The sequence below is a fragment of the Sus scrofa genome, chromosome X (genome assembly GCF_054392235.1).
Source record: "Sus scrofa isolate SSC_HxYL_T2T_F1_AM1 chromosome X, Sscrofa_HxYL_maternal_Yorkshire_Landrace_v2.0, whole genome shotgun sequence".
NCBI lineage: Eukaryota > Metazoa > Chordata > Mammalia > Artiodactyla > Suidae > Sus > Sus scrofa.
The window spans coordinates 39518925-39534898 of NC_139401.1; the positions used below are offsets into that span (position 1 = coordinate 39518925).

Below are 15974 nucleotides of genomic sequence, written 5' to 3' on the forward strand. Positions count from 1 at the left end.
TGACCTACACCACAGCTCACGGCAATGCTGGATCCTCAACCCAGTGAGCGGGGCCAGGGATTGAACCCGCAACCTCATGGTTCCTAGTTGGTTTTGTTAACCGCTGTGCCACGACAGGAACTCCCCTAATGGCTTTATCTTATTTTAATTTTTTGGCTGTGCTGGCAGCATTTGGAAATTCCCAGGCCAGGGAACGAACCAACGACACAGCAGCGACCTGAGCCACAGCAGTGTCAACACTGGATCCTTAACCTGCTGAGCCACAAGGGAACTCTTCTAATGGCTTTAAACCAGAGGTTCCTACGACGCCCTCCCTAGGTTGGATTAAGTTGAGCAGCTCACAGAACTCAGGGAGACATTTTACTTACCAGATCCCTGGTTTATTATAAAAGGATTTGACTCAGGAACAGCCAGGTGGCAGAGACATGCAGGGCAAGGTGTGGGAAGGGGCGCCCCGCTCCCATGCCCGCCCTGGGCTCACCAGGCTCCCCGCATCGCCACGTGCTCACCAAGCCCGAAGCTCTCCGTCCTTTGGGGTGTTTACGGAGGCGTCGTTACCTGGGCCGGAGCGATGAAGTCATTGGCCCCTGGCAGCTGATTCAGGCTCCAGCCCCTCTCCCCTCCCAGGAGGTCAGAGGGTGGGAATGAAAGTTCCTACCCTCTAATCACAGGGTTGGTTCCTGTGGTGACCAGCTCCCATCCTTAATGAGGTGTCCAAAAATCACCTCATTAACATAACACGACACCTGGCTCACTCTTGGCGCTTGGGAAATTCTGAGGGTTTTAAGAGCTCTGCGCCAGAAATGGATGAAGAACAAATCTCTTTCTCTTTTTCTTTTTGTCTTTTTCTAGGGTCGCACCCGCAGCATATGGAGGTTCCCAGGCTAGGGGTCGAATAGGAGCCGTAGCCGCCGGCCTCCACCACAGCCACAGCCATAGCAACACGGGATCCGAGCCGCGTCTGTGACCTACACCACAGCTCACGGCAATGCCGGATCTTAACCCATAGAGCAAGGCCAGGGATCGAACCTGCGTCCTCGTGGATGCTAGTCAGGTTCCTAAACCACTGAACCACGACAGGAACTCCTCTGTTTCTTATTGTAAACCGTGCTATCACAGTGCATCTCTCTTGGACTCTGGCAGAGGAGAAAGAGCCATCAGAGGCTAAACAACGATCCCAAGCATCACAGTGTTGGAAACACCTCCCGTTTCTCTGGGACCCCTGTGCTCATTGACCTTTGTCCCCTGTGAAAAAAGTCCTTTCATTTTACCCCCATGATCTCAGGCACCCCCATCATTCTCTCCACTTTTTGCTTGGTAGTTCATAGCATTTAAAAAACAACCATCAGGGAGTTCCCGTCATGGCTCAGTGGTTAATGAATCCAACTAGGAACCATGAGGTTGCGGGTTCGATCCCTGGCCTCGCTCACTGGGTTGAGGATCCAGCGTTGCCCTGAGCTGTGGTGTAGGTCGCAGACTCGGCTCGGATCTGGTGTTGCTGTGGCTGTGGCGTAGGCCGGCAGCTGTAGCTCCGATTTGACCCCTAGCCTGGGAACCTCCATGTGCCGGGGGTGTGGCCCTAAAGAGCAAAAAAAAAAAAAAAAACCCCAAAACCCATCACAACAAATTTCCTCTTCTCCTGCCTCTCCAGAAGGACACCTAAGTGCTAGCATTATTTTCCACTTTTAATCACAGCTTGACAGACATGGAAAGTCAAGTCATGCAATAGCTTTTGTGTTTTGTCCTCTTTTCACTATTTTGGAAAAAAGAAATCGCTCAATGGATAAAATGTGGGTTTACACCAAACCCCAAACATCACGAGCGTTAATGGCAACCATGTGTGAGTCCGGAGACTGTGCACCTACTTTGCTGAAGGAAGGAAAAACACGGCGCTGTTCAGCTTGTGCGCAAAGTGAGCTCAAGAGTTCCAAAGCCTTGTTTGGGGACAGATAGCTGTTTCGGGGATCTCGAAGTTAAAAAAAAAAAGATCTACTGTCAAAACTTAAGATTACCACGGGCATATTTGCAGCAAGATTGCCTTCCGCAGACTCTTGAGTCATAAAACATCTGTCTCAAACTGGAAGGCTGGGGATGCCTGCAGGCACATCTGGCCTAGCCTGCCGCCTTCTGCCTGGATTGTCCACAAAAACCTCCGGACCCGCCATGTGGCCCTCTGTGCAGAGGCCAAGAAGCGAGGATGCAAACAGGTGTGGCTGCCTGCAGCTTGGTCAGGAATGCCCCTCCACCCAGAACGGAGCTGGCGTGGGGCTTCCCCCAACCATGAACCTTTTCCCTTCCCTCCCGTTGCCAGAAACCTCAGGTGGCCTGGCCTGATGGAGGAATGAACTTAGGAGAGATCCCCCTTGGTTCCAGGACTCCTGACGGGACACCACTGAAATCATGATTTCCTACTGGGATGGTCAGTGCAGCCTTCGTCTGAGTCTGTGTGAATGTAGCGTCTGCGCCGGAGCTAGAATCAGAGCTATGGCGGGAAGCATCCAGCGCCTGATTGTAAAGTAGGTAGGAATTTTTGCTTGAGCACAGAGTCTGGTGTGCAGAGACTAATGCTCTTTATTTTCCTTTCTCTCTCTCTCTCTTTTTGCAACCTCTAAGCTTTTATTAACGTGAGTTTTTTAAAAAAAAGAGAAAAAAAAAAAAAGCCCGTGAGTTTTTAAAAAAAAGCATCCTTACGAGGGTGGAGGGTGGGGGTGGGTAAAGGAGGGAGGGCAGGGCAGGGGGAAGGAATTCTGCTTTATTGGTAATAAAGCTCCAGAATTAACTGGAATTACCTTGGCCCTTGAGCTCTTGTTTCCACTGATGGTGGAAACCATCCGCGTGCCAATCCAACCCAGCTCAGCACGTCCTGATTAAAGGCAGTCCCTCTCGGGGTCAATGCGACTCTCCCTCCTCCTCTCCTCCTCCTCCCCCCCTTCTCCCAGGGTTAATCAAGGGCTGACCCCCGGTCCTGGCCTATGGGGCCCGAACGCCACCGCTGGTACTCGCCGACTTCTGCTCACCATCGGGTTATCCGTCTCCAGCTGTATACCAAGCCACTGCCAAACTTAAAGCAAGCACAATATTTATTTTTCCGGTAAAAGCTGTGATTTGAACAGGGCTTGGCAGGCACAGCTATTTGGTGTCAGCTCAAAGGCTGGGGGTGGCATCACTCCAAGGCCTCCTCGGACAGTTGATGCGCTGCCTGGGACCTCATCTGGGGCTGTCAGCTGGAACACCTACCCATGGCCTCTGCCTGTGGTCTGGGCTTCCTCCCAGCATAGCAGCTGGGTTCTACGGGTAAATGAAGAGAAGGGACGGGGAAGGGTGTGCCCGTTTGCCTTTCAAGCCTGAGGCCTCAAAAATCATGTGGTATCACGTTGTCATATTTCGTTTTTCAAGGTGGTCCCAAAGGCCGGCCAGACTTCAAGAGGAGGAGAGGATGACTCCACCTCTTTTTTTAGAAACAGCTTTTAATGTTTTTGTCTTTTTAGGGCCGCACCCATGGTAAATGGAGGTTCCCAGGCTAGGAGTCCAATCAGAGCTGCAGCCACTGACCTACACCACAGCCACAGCAACTCGTGATCCAAGCCGAGACTGCGACCTACACCCCAGCTCATGGCAACGCTGGATCCTTAACCCACTGAGCGAGGCCAGGGATCGAACCTGCAACCTCATGGTTCCTAGTCAGATTCGTTAACCACTGCGCCATGACGGGAACTCCAGGACTTTACCTCTTGAGGGGGCAAATGGCATGTACTAGAGGAGTATGTGAATTCAAATATGTTGTAGAGGCCACTTTCAAAATAGTCAGCTGCCCCCTCTTGTCTCCATGCATTTGCTGCTGACCTTCTTCGAGCTGCCACAGTCTCTGGTTCATTAAGTCCACCCTGGTTCCCTCATCACTGCTCAGAAGCCTCTGGGTGCTGCAGCCTCAACAGCCACGTCTGTGCCCATGTTGGGGACGGGAACATTCTTTTAGCTCTAGTTCTTTCTTTCTGCTGTATGGCAAAGCAATTCAGTTATATCTATACATTTTTTTTTTTTTTGGGCCACACCAGATCTGAGCCGCGTCTGCGACCTACACCACAGCACACGGCAACACCAGGTCCTTAACCCACGGAGCGAGGCCAGGGATCAAAGCCACATCCTCACAGGGGCAACTTGTATGTACGGTGAAAGATCTGAGAGCTCCCTCGCCTGGCTCCCTTCACAGCTGGAGGCAGCCACGTGACCCACTGCCAGCTATGGGCTCATCCGCCGAAGTCTCATGGAAGGTTTCTTGGAAAGCTTTCACTTCTTTATAAAAGGAACAGATATTTTTGGGGCTGGCACACCTCCCCTGCCTTCCTGCCTTGACCATGAACATGCTCTTAGAGCTGCAGCAGCCGTCAAGGCCAGAAGGAAAGGCCAAGAGAATCCCAGAAACGCTGTCCCTGCTGTATTGAGCCGCCCGGCTCCCATCTTTAGACACCTAATTCTAGACTTCTCCTTTTGTGAGGAAAATCGCCTTCGGGTTTGTTGATGATGCCGTTCATGGAGTGCTGGATTTCTTGCACCCTAATGCAGTCTTTTTTGTTTTTTCTTCTTTTTAGGACCGCATGTGTGGCATATGGACGTTCCCGGGCTAGGGGTTGAATCAGAGCTGCACCTGCCGGCCACAGCCACAGCCGAAGCCATGCGGGATCCGAACTGCATCTGCAACCTATGCTGAAACTTTCAGCCATGCAGGATCCTTAATCCAGAGTGAGGCCAGGGATCGAACCTGCATCCTTACAGACACTATGCTGTGTTCCTAACTCGCTGAGCCACAATGGGAAATCCTCTAACGCAGTCGTACCTTGATACAATTGCTCAGGGTGCCCAGGTCGGTGGGGGCTGCACCCTCCCAGTCCTGTTCTTGCCCCTCCCTGAATTCCGCAGCTTCACCCAAGCAGGATGGACAAGGCCCCTTCAGGGACTCCTCCGACTTAAAGATGAAGGAATGCATGAGGCCTCCGAGACCACAGGCCCGTCTTTAACCTACGTCACTCACCTTCCAGCCTCTGTCGCCTTCTTTCTCGCTTCGGACTTACACAGAGGACAAGCTCTGAAGGAAGAGGGTCAGAATCTGTCCAGTTTTTTTTGGGGGGGGACAGCTCTCTGCTTCCCCTGTGATTTACATTTCTTCTTCATCTTCTGTCTCGTTTTGTCTTAGAAAGCAAGCCTATGAAGGAGTTCCCGTCGTGGCGCAGTGGTTAACGAATCCGACTAGGAACCATGAGGTTGCGGGTTCAATCCCTGGCCTCGCTCAGTGGGTTAATGATCCGGCGTTGCCATGAGCTGTGGCGTAGGTCGCAGACGTGGCTCGGATCCCGCGTGGCTGTGGCAGGTGGTGTAGGCTGGCAGCCGTAGCTCCGATTCAGTCCCTAGCCTGGGAACTTCCATATGCCGCAGGTGCGGCCCTAAGAAGCAAAAAAAAAAAAAAAAAAAGCAAGCCTGTGAAGACCAGGCTTATGGTTTCTTTTGACTGAATTATATGCCATCATTAACTGGTACCTACCGAGACCCTGCATGGTTCTGGGCTGGGAAAAGTAAAGGAGACGGAAGGCCTGTCCTGACCTAAAACAGGACACAGTCTCGTTGCGGAGGCACATGGAACAGCCCAAGAGGGCCTGTGGTTTGAAGGTCACGGACATATATATTCTGGAATGGATGATCTGCGTCAAGCAAAGTACTTAACCTGTCTGTGCCTCAGTTTCTCCCTCCATAAAATGGAGAGAATCATCGTGCTTAAGCCGTGGGCTCACCGGTGCAGATGAAGTGAATTAGTCTTGACGGTGGTGATGCGCGTTACCTGCTCGTTCTGCGTCTCCACCGTGGCCACTGCGTCTCAGTGCCTTGCCCATCCGAAGCCGAAGGAGTTGGGTTTTCTTCCCCCAACACCTACTTACGAGGATTCGGGACACACGAGGCGCTGTGCGAGGTGCTGGAGGTACAGTGGCGAACTAGACAGATGAGGTACTTGCCCTCATGGTCTGCCAGGGGCACGGACATAAAAGTCGTCGCTGAGTTTCCATTGTGGTTCAGCAGGTTAAGAACCGCACTAGTATCCATGAGCATTTGGGTACCATCCCTGGCCTCGCTCAGTGGGTTAAGGATCGGGCGTTGCTGTGAGCCGTGGTGTGTGTCGCAGACGTGGCTCGGATCCCACGTGGTTGTGGCTGTGGTGTAGGCTGGGAGCTGTAGATCCGATTCAACCCCTAGCCTGGGAACTTCCATATGCCGCAGGTGCGGCCCTAAATTGAAAAAAAAAAAAAAGTCATTACACCTGTGACAAATAATGGTTCCAGGCAGAGGACCCAGCCCAGGTCCAGGCCCTGGGATGGGCTGTTGAAGCCCGGGGGGTGGGGGCAGATGGAAGTGGAGGCTGGGACAGAGTCCACACCTTGTGAGCCTGGGAGGTTCGGTCGGTGTAGGCTGATGATCAAGGTCAAATATCAGTGATTGAGGCCAAACTGGTGAGGAATTCTGGCACCTGGGCACAAGGTGGGATGTATGAGAACCACACCCCTGGCCTCCTTCTGACCTCGCCCCCTGCTCATCAGCAGCGCGGAGGGATGGGGAGGCCGGTGGGAGGGGGGGGGCGCGGGAGCCAGGCGCCCCTCGGGAGCCAGGGGACGGTCTCCCTCTGCAGGCAACAGTTCTGATCTAGCCGCGTAGGAAGATTAGCAATGGAAGATTAATTTCTCCTTGTCATTTCCCCAGGGGCCTTAAGCAATCTCGGGAGCAATTTTCCTCGCCTAGAACACCGCCTTCGGGAAGCTGGCAGGGTCGGCTGCGGTGCGGCTCTGGGTGAAGGACAGCCCTCGAGTCCCAGCTTCGGAGCTGGGTGGCCAGCCAGAGAGAAACGTGCCCGCTGAGCAGTCATCGCCGTCCTGTAATGGACACTGAACAAAAGAAAGGAAGGCATAAGCATCGCTTTGCGGGCTTTCCATTTGGCTAAGGAGCGTGAAGGGCGCCCGCAAGGAAACGGAGCTTCCGGCCGCACTGTCTGCCCGGAGCCGGGCCGTCTTTTGTTTCCAAAGAGACTTCTTTTCACTGTCTCGGCTCTGTCTGGAGGGCCGGATGCCGAATCCAAGGCGGTGGTTTTTCCAGCCGAAGAGAAGGGAGATGGCAGGGCTGCCTTGTGCTGGAGCTGGAGACCCGACCGCACCCCCGCGGGGGCGGGGGCGGGGGCGGGGGGCGTCTGAGGTCCGACCTTAGGGAGGACTTCTGCCCGAAGGATAATCTTCACCCTGGATTTTTTTTTCTTTTTTTCTTTTTAGCGCCGCACCTGCCGCATATGGAAGTTCCCTGTCTAGGGGCGGAATCGGAGCTGCAGCTACCCTGGCCACAGCCAGGGCAACACCGGATCCTTAAGCCACTGAGCAGGGCCAGGGATCAAACCACATCCTCATGGATACCAGGCGGGTTGTTGCAGCTGAGCCACAATGGGAATTCTTTCACCCTGGATTTTGATCAGAGGCTTTTCAATGAAACGCAGAAAACCATCGTTTGGGATGCATTCGAAGAAGCTTAGGTTGGAGGGTGTAGGAATGGTGTGAAGAATGGATCAGGGTGTGTCCCATTACAGGGTTGAGTTTCCTGGCTGCCACATGTCCCTCAGCTACACCCCATGCTTGGCCATTCATTCCCTCATGGAATCTTTATTGGGCATTGATTGTGTTTCAAATAGGGCTCCATTAGTGTGATGTTGGATGTGGTATTAATCTCTCAGACTCCATTGTTTCATCCCTAAAATGGGTTTGATAAGGTCTTCCTCACAGGTAGATGGACAGCAGTGCGATAACACATGTAAGGCAGCCAGTTTTCATGGCCATTGCTTCAGACAGTGTGTCTTCAGCTGCAGGGCTTTTCTTTTCTCTTTGTTTTGTCTTTTTAGGGCCGCACCCACGGCATATGGAGGTTCCCAAGCTAGGAGGCCAATCAGAGCTGTAGCCGCCACAGCCATAGCAATGCCAGAGCCAAGCCACGTCTGCAATCTACACCACAGCTCCCGGCAACGCCGGATCTCTCTCTTTTTGTTGTTGTTTTTTGTTTGTTTTTGTCTTTTTGCCTTTTCTGGGGCCGCTCCCGCGGCATATGGAGGGTCCCAGGCTAAGGGTTGAATCAGAGCTGTAGCCACCAGCCTACGCCAGAGCCACAGCAACAGCAGGATCCGAGCCTTGTCTGCAACCTACACCACAGCTCATGGCAACGCCAGATCATTAACCCATTGAGCGAGGCCAGGGATCGAACCCGCATCCTCATGGATACTAGTCGGGTTTGTTAACTGCGGAGCCACAATGGGAACTCCTTCAGCGGCAAGATATTGAAGACCCGGCTAAAAGTGGCTTTAGAAAATGGTACTGTATCTCACGAGAGCTCCCGAGACAGGCTCATTCCCAAGGAGTGGGGGTGCCTAGCATCTCTGTTCCATTGTCCTTGGCTTGTTGGAGGTGACACTCCTCACGGTCTAAAGACCACTGGAGCAATTCCAGACATCACATGTTCAGTTGAAAGAAACTGACACCTCCTTCCCTGTGGGGAGTGGATTTTACTGCGGTCCCATTGTCTAGGACTGGGTCACACGGCCCTGCTCCACCAGTCACTGGTAGGGAATAGGAGGCCGTCGCGGCTGGCTTAGATCAAGCATAATTCACTCCCTTACGACTGGGAGGGGCGTCCCATTTCCTGATCACACTGGAGGGTGAACAAGAGAACAAAATTGGGGCTTGGCTGTGGAGGAAGGTGCGGGGAACTCGAGGGCGTAGAAGGAGAGAACAGTTCCTTGGGTAACAGTTCCTGCCCTTAGTTTTGGCCACAGTTCTCTACCAGCTTATTTACTCTCCTATTCTTGAAGGTGTGTTGTATTTCTATGAATAGAGTGTATAACCCCTTGCTGGCAGGAACCTGCTGATTTTTCTATTCTCCAGCCCCAGGCATATAGTAGGCACTTTAAAAACATTTGTTATTGCAGTTCCCTTGTGGCGCAGCAGGCTAAGGATCCCAGCAGCAGCTGGGGTTGCTGCTGTGGCGCGGATTTGATCCCTGGCCTGGGAACTTCCATATGCCGGGGGCGTGGCAAAAATTTTGTTTTTGATAATAATGACACATGTAAATGATAGCAAGCATCACGAAGCAGTAAAATTTGAACAGCTTTTTTTTTTTTTGAGAACGGTAAGGGACTTTAGGAACAATTTTCGAAGTGGTTCTTCAAGCATTACTCTGAAATTCATTATGAGATCAAGAAGGAGATACTACAGAGAACTAGAAGTATGTTGTCTGGTGAGAGCTAGTCAGGAGAAAAAATTACCCAACATACACCCAAGGGAATAGATAGACACATACAGACTTTTTTTTGGTGGGGGGGTCTACTTTCGCTTCCTGCTTCCCCAACATAATCCACACCAAGGGCCCCCCCGCCCCATACGAGAGCATTTTTACAGTTGGGTTGACCGAACAAATCGAGAGTGGCACTCAGTGGCTGGAAGGGTTAATCAAGGAACAGCAGTTTCTATTTGCATCTCCATCTTATCAGCCAGAACTGCATTTAAAAATTAAACCCCTGAATCAAGCATTTGAAGAAACTGCCTGGGCTTCAACTCCGGCAGCATTTTTTTTCTCACGCGTTCTCTCCTTTTAGCAGCTGAGACCTTGCAGGCCCGTCTTCCGCCTTGGAGCCCAGAAGTGGGGGGAGGGGGTGATAAACCCTCTGTTGTCTGGCACAGCTACGGGGATTGTTAAAAGCCTGTTTATTCTGTGTTCTCTCTGGAACCGAGCGAGCGGTTGTAATTATGTGCATTGCTGGAGTTCCAGGTCTTTCCTCCAGAGGACCTTCCCCCCTAAAGTTGCTGACGTCTGGCCCTTACTGAATTTCAGGAGGCAAGTGATCCAGAGGAAACCGAAACCTCTGCCAGTTCTCAGGATGACCAATTCACCAAACCAGTGAGAAGGAACATGGCAATGCCCACATCTAGCTTTGGACTTCCATCTGCATTCTTCCAGCAGTTGGCATGGAGAACCTATGACATCGGCCAGGCTGGTCGTTCCTTAGTCACTAGGCTTTGCAAGGTTCTAAGTTGTATTTATTGAGCTACATGGACTGTGCCTCTGACTCAGAGGGAAGGTAGGCCAGCTTATACACTGGCATGGGGAACGAATTATTTCCTGTTCCGAACAAGCTGAAAGATCCCCATGGCAGAGGCCTTTCATTGTCCCTAAATAGCTCTTTCCCCCATTATTTATAAATAATGGAATTTTAGCTGGGCACATAGCCTCCTGGAGAAACAAGAAATTTCTCCAGCTTCCTTTGTAACTAGGTGTGGCCGTGTGACTAAGTTCTGGTCAGTGGAATGTAAATGGAAGTCTTGCATGCAACTTCTGGGAAGTGGGAAGTGTCCTTAAAAGGAGTGGTCTTTCCCTGTTCCTTCTTACCTTTGCTTGGAATCTAGTCGTGATGGCTGGGGCTCAGGCAGCCATTTTGGACTGTGAGGTAGCATAGACGGATCAAGTGTACCCAGATAGCAGAAACGTGGGTCCTTGAATGCCATATCACGTCTGTGCACATTATGGATGGGCTTTTTACCCCTAGCATGTTCCTACCCAAAAACGTGGTCTTGGACTACCAGAACCAGGATCATGGGATCTTGTTAGAAAAGCAAATTCTCAGGCCTTATCCCCAACCTACTGAATAAGAAATTCTGGGGGTGGGGCCCAGCCCTCTGTGTTTTCAGAGACCTGGGGGTGATTCTGATGCGCTTTATAATTTAAGACGTGTCCTAGGCTATCAAGGTATTTTCCTATTTTTCCCTCTTAAGGTATGTTCATTGATTTTCTCCCATAATCTATTAAGAAAAAGTATTTAGAACTAGGACACCCAGTGTTCCCTTGGTCTTTCTTCTATTTCCCCCCACCAAATTTAAGAGGCGCTTTTATCAACATCAATAAAATTATGAAAATACATGAATTATGTATGAGCGAGGGCAGGACTCTTTACAGCAGAAAATTTAGGCCAAGCAAGAGCAAAACTGGTCTCACAAGCTAAAAACGTCCAAGGATAAACAAGTTGGAGTTCCGGAGGACAGTGCAATAGTTAGTTGCAGGTGTTAACTGACTGGGCCATGGGGCCACAATAATGGGGTCAAACATTATCGTAGCTGTGTCTTCGGGGTGATGTCGGATGAGAGAAACATGTGAGTTGGCGGACTGCGCACAGCAGATTGCCCTCGCTAATGTGCGTGGGCCTCGTCCGATCAGTTGAAGGCCTGAAGAGAGCAGAAGGGCTGACCCTCCTGGGAGTAAGGGGGGGACCTGTGTCGGACTGCCTTCCAGCTGGGACATCTGTTTTTTCCTGCCTTTGAACTCAGACGGAAACATCAGCGTTCCCTGGGTTTTGAACCTGAAGACGTTCAGACTGGAGCTATAACATCAGCTCTCCCGGGGTCTCCAGTTTGGTGACTGAGGATCTTGGGACTTAGCAGCTTCTATAATCATGTGAGCCAATTCCTTAAACTAAACCTCTGTCTCTGTCTTTCTGTGCGTGCGGTGTGTGTGTGTGTGTGTGCGTGCGCGTGCTATACATTTGGGGGGTACAAATGTATCTTCCTATACATTTGTGGGGGGGAGGGACACAATTTAGTGCATAATGAAGTTCTTCTGTATATACAGTGTTTTCGTTTTTCTTTTATTTGGTCTTTTTGCCTTTTCTAGGGCCGCTCCTGCGGCATATGGAGGTTCCCAGGCTAGGGGTCAAATTGGAGCTGTAGCCGCCGGCCTACACCACAGCCACAGCAACACCAGATCCAAGCAGTGTCTGCCACCTACACCACAGCCTTCGGCAACGCCAGATCCTTAACCCACTGAGCAAGGCCAGGGATCGAACCCGCAACCTCATGGTTCCTAGTCGGATTCGTTAACCACTGTGCCACCAAGGGAACTCCTATACAGTGGTTTAAAATTTTTTTTTTTTTTTTTGCTTTTTTAAGGCTGCACCTGTGGAATATGGAAGTTCCTAGGCTAGGGGCTGAATCAGAGCTACACCTGCCGGCCGACGTCACAGCCACAGCATCATGGGATCCAAGCCGAGTCTGCGACCTACACCACAGCTCATGACAATGCTGGATCCTTAACCCACTGAGCGGGGCCAGGGATCGAACCTGCATCCTTGTGGATACTAGTCACATTCATTTCTGCTGTACCACAACAGGAACTCCCTAGATAGTGTGTTTTAGATTAATACTGTAAAAGAGGCAGGTTTACATTTGAAATGTGCTAATGAAGGGTGCACACCTCAATTAGTTAGCATTTGAAAAACCTGAATCAGAAATCCATACTCCAGGAGTTCCCACTGTGGTGCAACCTGATCAGCAGCATCTCTGGGGCACTGGGATGCAGGTTCAGTCCCCGGCCCAGCCAGGCACAGTGGGGTTAAGAATCCAGTACTGCTGCAGCTGTGCAGCACAGGTCGCAGCTGTGGCTTGGATCTGATCCCTGGCCCTGGAACTCCATATGCCACAGGCAGCCAAAAATAAAAACAGAAGAAGGCTACACTCCAGGCAGCACATTGGCTTTCTAAATCTGTACCACAGGAGTTCCCGCTGTGGTTCATGGGATACTGAGGATCCATGAGGATGCAAGTTCAATCCCTGGCCTCACTCAGTGGGTTAAGGATCCGACGTTGCCTTGAGCTGTGGTGTAGGTCACAGGCATGGCTGGGATCCCACGTGGCTGTGGCTGTGGTGCAGGCCGGCAGCTGCAGCTCTCATTCAACCTCTAGCCCGGGAACTGCCATATGCCACAGGTGTGGCCCTAAAAAAACCAACTATACCACCGGGCTCACCAATTAGCATTATAAATGTTAGAAATCAGTTTTTATTGACAAAATAAGCCATGCTCAAGACATGAGGATGGGCTAGAAATATTGTAGGCGCAACTTTGCTGCTGCCTGAATGAAGTCTATGCACCTGAGCTGCCCAGACGGGGAATGCCCTGGGGCGTGACATTCCAGGCCACAGACTTGGTTTATTCCTGTGGCCTGCCACCTAACAGAGGACATTGTGCTTGTTTTAACTGGAGGGTTAGTTGAATCCTGCCTCTTATATATTGTCACTTCTGTATGCAGCGTCCCTTTTAGCCAAGGTACTTGTTGGTGTGCCTAAGGGCAGAGATCTGGCATAACTGTTTTCTTGTGCCTGCTAGTAATAAATGTTTTTATGTGTGATTTCTGATTCTGTTGGAGGCTGGCTCTAATTTTTTTTTGAAAAAATGGTGGTTAACAGAACACCTGGTAATGAGGCTGTGCGAGATGGGACTGATAGCCTTTTTTTTTTTTTGTCTTTTTAGGGCCACGCCCGTGACATATGGAGATTCCCAGACTAGGAGTCGAATCGGAGCCGTAGTCACCAGCCTACACCACAGCCATGCCAGATCCGAGCCGCATCTGCAAACTACACCATGGTTCATGGCAATGCCAGATCCTTAACCCACAGAGTGAGGCCAGGGATGGAACCTGCGTCTTCATTGGATGCTAGTCAGATTCGTTTCCACTAAGCCACGACGGGAACTCCGGGCCAATAGCCTTTAATTTGCTCTAGACTGGGGTCTTAACCTGAGGTTCAAAGAGAGAATTCACAGAGTCTGTGAATTTGATGGCGGGAAAAGAGACATCTCCGTTTTCACTAGCCTTGAACTAAAATTTAGCATTTCCTTCAATTATACAAGTAGGCAACAAACCTCAGTAGGATTAGCAGGTATCTTAAATTATCACATATGCTCATCAACACTATGAAATGATGGTTGTTATTAGATTCACCACAAGATCTTATTACTTAATGATTTACTAAGGAAGCCCATACAGGGAGTTCCCGTTGTGGCGCAGGGGAAACGAATCCGACTAGGAACCATGAGGTTGCCTGTTCGATCCCTGGCCTCGCTCAGCGGATTAAGGATCCGGCGTTGCTGTGAGCAGTGGTATAGGTCACAGCCACAGCTTGGATCTGGTGTGGCTGTGGCCGTGGTATAGGCTGGCAGCTACAGCTCCGATTCGACCCCTAGCCTGGGAACCTGCACATGCTGCGGGTACAGCCCTAAAAAGACAAGACAAAAAAAAAAAAAAAGAAGAAGCCCATGCATACACATTTATATCACAGATTTGTTCCAAAAAATTTGCTCATGATTTCAACCTCGTTGGTTTCCTTTGTAGTCTGATGTATTTATTTATGGGTAAGAACCTCTGTTCTGGAGGCTTCTGACATTCACCAGATAGTCCCAATATCCAATATATACTCAAGGCCACGCTTGTCATTAAGATGGCAGTGATTGGAAACTCATGTTTCAAATTGTCTCTTGATAGTTTCAATTGGGGGGCCGACTTCAGCTCAGATCTGATTAGATTATGGCTGTTTTTGCCTCATGATGTGGCTGACAAAGGGCTCATACTAGGAGAAACATCTGCTCTGCCTCCATCTAGTTCGAGCATGCTTGTATTATTAGTATTATTTTTAACACATGGTTTCTTTGCAGGAATCTTTTTAAGCCCTATGGCTCATTTGGGAGTTAAGTTAAAACTAGGTCATATGATCAGTAAATCCACATCACTAGGCACCTGTAAGCTGCAGTGAGTCACAATATGCGGATGGTGGAGGAGGGGGCAGGCCTCCTGTTCGTCTCCTGAAGCCATGTGAGTGCCACCCGTGACCGCGAAGGTTCACAGCCGTACTGGCCAGGTAAGGGCATTCTCCCACATGGCAATCTGCATGGTAAACATAGACTAGTCACACTGATTCTAATCTACAAACAAAAAGAAATTAATTGCCATTAATATTTACATGATGACTTGGTGTATTTTTTTATCCTAAAAAAACACAAGCGAGAAATTAAAGCTGTCACCGCACCCCAGTGGAGTGTAAAGGCCGTGACTCTCAAGTATTAGGCCTTTGGCATTAGCATTTGAGGGGCAGTCATATGACGCAGGAAATTCACGTGGCATTTCCAAAGCCCCTAAATCGTATTCATCCCTACATGCATTTCGTTCATTGACCCATTCACTCAACTAGTGTCTATTAGGCAGGACTCCATGCCGGATGGTGCTGGGTGCTCAGATTCAAAGATGAATAATCTATATTTTCCACCCTCCCTTGGCCACAGTCCCAGGGGAGCTGGCCAGTGGCTGGTCCTGGGACGCTAGGAGAAGGGTACCTATGTGAGTGGGTGGGTGGGTGGGGGGTTAGGGGCCCAGGGACCAGACAGGGGTGCTGCTGGCCTTTGATGGGCTCAGTCTGGAAGGGACCTCTGGTCTGGGGAGAGGAGATGTGGGGGTGGGATGGGGAATTTGGAGAGGGTCTGCCAAACTCCCAGAAGGAGCTCACAGGGCGTGCTGTGGGGCAGTTGTGGCACGTGGGCACATGAGTGAGTGAGTGAGTGACAGGCAGCAGGGCGGGGGCCCAGGCCCGGTCCATGGGGGCTTGTCCTCCTTTGGTGATTCTTTTTTTTTTTTTTTTTGGCCCACCCCGAGGTATATGGAGTTCCCCGGGGCCAGGGATCAGATCCGAGCCACAGCTGCTACCCGAGCCGCAGCTGCAGCAACACGGGATCCCTAACCCACTGTGCTGGGCTGGGGATCCAACCTGCGTGTGCCAGTGCTCCCAAGACGCCGCCACCGCCGCCACCTCCTCGGATCCCGTTGTGCCACAGTGGGAGCTCCCCTTTGGAGATTCTTGATTATATCATGAAGCGATGGGATGGATATTTGGGTGCCTTTTTGGCGGAGGGTGGGGGACCATAGGTAAAGAACCTGTTATTTATTTCGACGTGTTGAGATATTTTCCCTTCCTGATTAATGCTGTGTTTTATGCCACTTAAGTTGTGGAATGAGACTGTGATAACCTAACGTGAATCACTAAAGGCGGCCAAGTCCACCGAAGGGAAATGGTGTGACCCACCTGGGTTCTTGACCTCTT

At 50.8% G+C, this 15974-nt stretch overlaps 2 long non-coding RNA genes across 3 annotated transcripts in view; both read left to right on the top strand.

The window, feature by feature from the left end:
* Window positions 1–6741: 6741 nt before the first annotated feature.
* Window positions 6742–13237, top strand: LOC146394554 (uncharacterized). Its single transcript, XR_014835351.1, has 2 exons — window positions 6742–11750; window positions 12716–13237. It is a non-coding gene; the product is annotated as an uncharacterized LOC146394554 (long non-coding RNA).
* Window positions 13238–14606: 1369 nt separating this feature from the next.
* Window positions 14607–15974, top strand: part of LOC110257747 (uncharacterized) — a 56819-nt gene continuing 55451 nt past the window's right edge. For both annotated transcript variants that reach the window (XR_014835361.1, XR_002340693.2), the window contains exon 1: window positions 14607–14741. This is a non-coding gene — a long non-coding RNA (uncharacterized LOC110257747). The remainder of the gene's footprint in view (window positions 14742–15974) is intronic.